This window comes from Triticum aestivum, chromosome 7A (assembly GCF_018294505.1).
Source record: "Triticum aestivum cultivar Chinese Spring chromosome 7A, IWGSC CS RefSeq v2.1, whole genome shotgun sequence".
In the NCBI taxonomy this organism is placed as follows: domain Eukaryota; kingdom Viridiplantae; phylum Streptophyta; class Magnoliopsida; order Poales; family Poaceae; genus Triticum; species Triticum aestivum.
Window position 1 is genome coordinate 583,472,487 of NC_057812.1, and position 6,473 is coordinate 583,478,959.

General features: G+C 46.3%; 1 long non-coding RNA gene across 1 annotated transcript; it reads left to right on the forward strand.

Moving 5' to 3' along the window:
* The first annotated feature begins 347 nt into the window (after positions 1–347).
* Positions 348–3,318, forward strand: LOC123148439 (uncharacterized). The gene is made up of 4 exons (XR_006473878.1): positions 348–578; positions 719–881; positions 1,198–1,309; positions 2,973–3,318. It is a non-coding gene; the product is annotated as an uncharacterized lncRNA (long non-coding RNA).
* The last annotated feature ends 3,155 nt before the right edge of the window (positions 3,319–6,473 follow it).

The window sequence follows — 6,473 nt, forward strand, 5'->3', positions numbered from 1 at the left end:
CAATACCGCACCCGGTCGCCCTGGACACCGGCACATGCCGCCGGCTTCCCCTGCGTTCGGGTGCTATTATGTTGGCATAGGTTACATCGTGTGTCTACCCTGCTATATAAGAGAGGCCTAGGATACAAGTGTACACGACTCCATGAGTGAGGGCTTTTGGTGGCCGGGCTACCGGCAGGCCGCAATCTGGCCCGTCGGTATGGGCTTTGGGGTTGGGGAGCAGTCATTTCGTTGCAGCAGAGTGGCAGGCCTAGTGGGTGAAATACGGTCCATGATACACCTATAGTCGCATAGACGTATTGGTGTTCGGCTCACCAACCGATGCTGTTCCCCGGCCCGCGGGAGCACTGATTGCCCTGGACCGTCATTTTGGTACAGGGATGGTGTTTCGAAACAACGCATGTAAAATGGGCCCGGTGACCTTTGTGGAGCAGATGGATCCACGCTACCAGGTTGGCTCGGCATCCCCTTCTTCCACAGAAGCTCAGTTCGGCGGCTGCTCTGTTCTTTCAGACACACGCACCGCGGCGGCCATTCCCCACCGGCGAGATGTCGACAGACGGCCTCGAACTCGACGGGTATGTTGATTTTGCTTCATTGGTCTACTTTCCCCATCCTTTTCGTCTGGATTCGCCGGCGTTTCCCCATCCTTTCCGTCTAGATTCGCCGGCGTTCGACTGGAAACTCCTTTCCTGATGGGGCTAGATTTTGATTGTAGGAGGGGTGTAGCAGACATCGCCGGATGGAATTGTGCTGTGTTCCCAGGATTCCATGAGTGCGCCAAAGCACTGGAAGGTGGCGAATGGCGGCAAAGCACAGGAAGGTGGAGATGGACAGAGATACGATGTGTGCTCTGAAGCCACTAGCGGCTGGACAAGGAGGTAAGATTTTTTGTTTCCCCTCATGCTTGATTCGCAGCTGTTAAAGCTTAAACTGCTTTGACCATGATTGCTGGAAATCAAAAGATAGGTTGTGGGGCAGATCACTAGGGATAGTTTCAGGTTCGGCTGTGTGCTGGTTTGGCCACATTTTTTGCAGTGGAAAAATGTCGAAAGTTAAGCATAACATTAGTTGGTGGAATTGTCGAGGGCTTCAAGTTGGAAATGTTTCCACTATGCCGGGGGTGAGGGGGGAAAGGTTTACTCAATGAGGTTTCGTTATGGCTAGATTATGACAGGGGCGTCTCTGTGCTGGCAGGTTCGGTTGTCTGTCCTCCCAGTGGAGTCCCAGTATTCCATGAGTACGCCAGATGTCGAGATCGACAAGGATGGCAAAGCATAGCCAGATGTAGATGCAGCGAGATACGAAGGTTAGTAAGAAGCGGCTGTAGCTTTTTCTCTTTGATTTTGCATCTTTTCATCAAGGATTTTTGCATTGTAGGTGTGTAAATTAGTTCACTTTTGTTAGCTAGCATAGAATTTGGTCCGCAAGAAAGAGTATTTCAACTGTCAGACAGTGTAGTTTCAGTTAAAAATTCGTGGTACGTATGCACTTTGGATGGCAATGTGATTGTTTCTGGTTTTTTGTTCTGATTGTTTCTGGCTTGTTGTCACCTAGAGGAAATTGTCATTGGTGCTGGTGTGTGGCCTGCTTAATTTCTTTTAGTTGGATTAGTTGAGCTAGTTAAACAAGTATATAGTTTTACGGAATTGTGGAGAGACCATAGACATGATGAAATGAACACAACAATTTTGGGAGATTTTTGATTTACTGCATAAGTGTGTGGATGCAGTGGAAAGACAATTGATTTGTTTCGGATCTCACTACAAATCGACAAAACGTAGGATGTTTATTTGATGACCTCTGTTTCAATGAAAGACACGTGATTTATGAGAAGTGTTGGAACACTTTGTTATTGGGAGATTTCTGATGATGGATGTATTTGGACAACAAATTCAGCAGAAAACTGTAGCTAGGTCAAAATGTGCTGTTAGGCTTGTTGTCACCTAGAGGAAATCGTCCTTCGTGCTGGTGTGTGACCTGCTTAATTTGTTTTAGTTGGATTAGTTGAGCTAATTACATACAAGTTGATGTGCACAGAATTTAAAAAGTATATAGTTTTATGGAATTATGGAGGGGCCATATACCTGATGAACTGAACACAACAATTTTGGGGGATTGTTGATTTTCCGAGTAAGTCTGTGGATGCGGTAGGAAGACGATTGATTTGTTTCGGATTTCGCTACACATCGTAGGATGATTATTTGATGAGCTCTGTTTCAGTTAAAGACACAGGATTTATGAGATGTGTTGGAACACTTTGTTATTGGGAGATTTCTGATAATGGATGTATTTGGAAAACAAATTTAGCACAAAACTGTAGCTTGGTCAATTTTGTCCACACCGAACGGCTAGTTTACGTAATGTCAAGGCATCGGCTAGGTGTGTTGGGTTTAGTTTCGTATGACAGTGGATGGACTACTTGTTTGGTATTCAGTACATGACCAAAGTGGGATTCAGTACATGGCCAAAATGGATTACCCTGATGAAAATGTGATTGCCATGAGATCTACGTTGGCATCAATCAGTAGGATAGGTCTTGTGTGTGATGAGCTTTGATTCATTGGAAGGCACATGGGGGCTTTTTTGATTTGTATAGGTGGATCGCCTGTGAGCACAACTGATTTTTTTGGCAAAAATGTATTTGATTTGGTATTAGCGTTCGTATTTACATAATTTGAGTAAGAATCTGAACAAATCATAGTCACTATAACCATTTTGTTGTGTGTGTGTGTGTCTTAGTTTTATTACTCACCGGACAGTTCGCTCTAGGAATGCTTAGAGGCAAACTGATTGTGCTTAGGTTGTTGTTTTCAGTAAGTTGGCATGTTTTTTAGATGGCCCTGTTATCTACCAGAACAATATTCAAAATGGTTGTTCCATGCAAAGATTACTTGGCACACCCTTTATTCAATTCCCAGACCGCCCTGACAAAATTTTGTTTGTTTGTTCTGCTGAGACACCATTTTCAGGGTTAGGATCGGGAAAGCGCCGGATGAGACGGAGATGAACATTGACAGGAAAACAATGCTTGAATTGTCTGTTTGCGCTTATGCGGAAGTGCACAAACTGGGGGATGGTTGGACATCGCCGCAATGCATGCGGTACTAAAAGGAGCGGATCTTTTTAGCCTAACTTCCTCTAGATTAAAACTGGTTGTGATGTTTGATGCCATCAAGTCTCCATGTGGTTGTGCGGTAGTTTCTCTATCTCGGATGTCAGAACTTTAATTTGTGCTACCAACAGTAATTCTCCTGATGTGTGTTAACTTTGTCTGAACTTTTTTGCTGTGCGATTGCAGTTCTGTTGTTTGGTCAACTAAAATTTCAGTTTTACTACTGATGGGATGAGTGTTGTTTTTCTACCTGGTCTTTTTTTTCTGTCAAAACTGTGTTGTTTTTGCTGTCGACAGCAGTAGAGCGGCTGTAGTTCCAGTGCTTAGCTTGTTAGGCAGGGAGCTGAAATTTGAAATTATAAGATAATGTTGCTGGTGCCTAGATGGCCCTCGATTTTACTTGTCTATTGGGTTTCGAGTTTGTCATTGGCAAAGCAACCCACTTGCAGATAGGAGAGGACGCAATGATTTGGAAATTTAAAAAAAAGACTATCTCGTTCGGTAATTGTACGTGTGCTAAGTTCTTCTTGAGCAACGCCAATAAACCAGCTCCATTTTCAAAACCAGGGGAGTGCGATCACGGGTGATGAGATGACAATGAAATGCGACTGCCTAGGGTACTCCATTGCGCTATGCACGGGATGGCACGCCTCCTCTGTCTAGGGCAGATGTGCGTGCCGACGGGTACATGCATTAAATGACTGGCAGCTGCGCGTGATGGGTGCCGAGCTCCATGTTCAACTACTACACTCCATGCCGTGGTTTTGCTTGACTGGGTCACTGCTATATGTTCTTCGCCAACGTCAGTGGAAATGATCAAAACAAATGGATGGGTTTATGAGAGCTCGCTCAGAGACTTAACAGTCTCCAAAATAAACTATGCAGTAAACTAATTGATGCCACGGTTGGACGATCTTAACAGGGGGCCGTGTTCATTGCTTGTCCTTTTTTTTTGCGTGCGAACCACACCGGCTGGTCTCCTTTGTGTCGCCTGTGCGTGATCGACGAACACATGCTTGGTAAAACGAAGTGACAACTGATGGAAGCACAGCTCCCGAAAACTTTTGAAGACGCCTAGTGAATTCATGGACGTGACAAGACGGGGGAAAGTGAAGTACAATGCGTGGCGCAAAGCTGTTGCACATGAGCGAGGAGTCTCCGTAAAAACGGAGTGGCTAAAAACAAAACGGTCATTATACATGACCATGGCGACGTGGTATGATTAATTCGTACTAAAACTGCTCGATATATCGCATTCAGCATTAGCACGGCACATGTATCATACCCATAGCATGTAAAAGGGATAAAACTAAAAGTTCGAGCTTAGTGCCAATGGATTTTCAACACAACGACTGTGCAAACGTGATGTGCTTACTGGGCAAAAACGGACGCACGCCTAAACGTGTACCAAATTACATTTGCTTACTTAGTGGATAGCTCATGGTAATCAAAACATGGGTGTTTGCTTTTTTTTAAGGGTCAACATGGGTGTTTGCTGGCACAAAATGCTCCACGTCCGCACTTGGCGTGCTAGTGGTGTCCGCTGGCCACGAATCATCCACGGCATGCACGGGCAAGGACGTACAGCTCTCCGCATGCAAGGACGAACAGTTCAACAACTATCGATGATGTGCGTACATGTCAGATGCACAGTCTGCTGCCTAGGTGCTTTTGCATGTGGATGGGCCTCCCTGATGGAATACAGGCCAAAAATAAATAGAATACATCCCATATACTATGACAGCGCCAATCCCCATGGAGGTCCAACAGGCCAGATTCCGGCCTGCCTGTAGCGCGGCCACCATTAGCATTTTCCAACGACTCTATATCCTATCTAAACACAATACAATTACAAGTCCAACTGTAACCTATTTTGTACATAATATTCGACACAACTCTAACAAACTCCACATTGACGAATATTCTCCACCACCTTGAATTCGTCCATGCATCAAACTTTCATGTACATTAGACTTGAGCTTATTCCATGAGCACCACTGCTACTCCAAAGACTCCATGTGACTCCACCTGCAACTTGTAGTCCCTTCTTTTCTTGACCACAGTCAACGCTTGAGCAAAATTAAGTTTCTCTTTACTCTAGTCTGTGCTCCCAATTTTCAGAGTATCCATCCAACTTCATCACACACTGATCACCGACCTGCGTGAAAGTGAACAACTCACATATTGGGTGTCACACATAAGAATTACATGAACTCAACATCACCGCTCCTTTCTCGACCGCCTGTCTGAAACTTGAAGGAATTTCACCGTTGCTTGTAGTCATCCCGAGTCAAATTCACAGTTGTCTCACCACATGTATGACCACCAGAGCCCTGACCCGTCTCCATGCCCCATGCGTACCGCACACATCGCCGCTATTACCGCGTCGAGCCTCTGCTGTCCCGTTCGAGTCTCAAGGATCGCGAACCCACACCACTCAACCCCCACTGCAGAGTACCACCGATCATCACCGACCGATGACGAGTTTCACGCTCCCATCATACCACTGGGCTCCAGTCCGAACTGCGCGTCCCTCGTTTTTTCCCGCTGAATAGGCTTCGACTCTCTGAGCTCTTACGCCGTAGCCCCTCAATCCAGCTCCACCTTCAACATGATTCCATGGTAGATGATCAGCCCACCCCTGCGCCATAGTCTTATCGAAGCCACACAAGCCCTCTGGGCCCGTGCCGCGTGTTTCCACGCCCAGAAAACGGTCACCATCAGCACCACACTCCTATGTCGTCGTCGCCGATCCCACAACGTCTTCTGTACCAACCGACTGATGTCGATCCGTCAGACTAACTAGCCCGACTCAGACGAACTTGTCCGGCCGCATGACATGCTCCAGACTCCACGAGCCTCGTACGCATATCATTTGTCTTGATTTCCCTTCGACCATCATGCCGAACTAACGCCGTCATTGACCATCTTCATACACAATCTACGTACAAAGCCAAGAACTCCAAAGGAAAAAACACATAAGCATTCTTGTGTGCGTACAACAGCAGCTACACCACACGTGATTTTTCAAGCCTTTTCTCTTCCTCTTAGCAAACATACTCGATCGATCCAATGTGATAGCCATAAGTCAATGCCCCAGTGACGAGACAACACCGAGCAACGCCCTTGACCGCAACGAACGACGTCCTTCTTTTTTATTTTTTACCAAACAAATCTCCGGTCCGGATTGCTCTTGCCGTACGCGACCTGATCCAGCGCGCTATGTGCACGCGCCTTGGGCTTCCGCAGCCAGCGCCCATTGATCTATCTGACCAACCTGCTGTCTGCCTTAAGCCGTCGCCGCTTCCAATCGCTAGCACAAGCAAAAATATCTTCGCCGCAAGTCGAAACTTTCCGT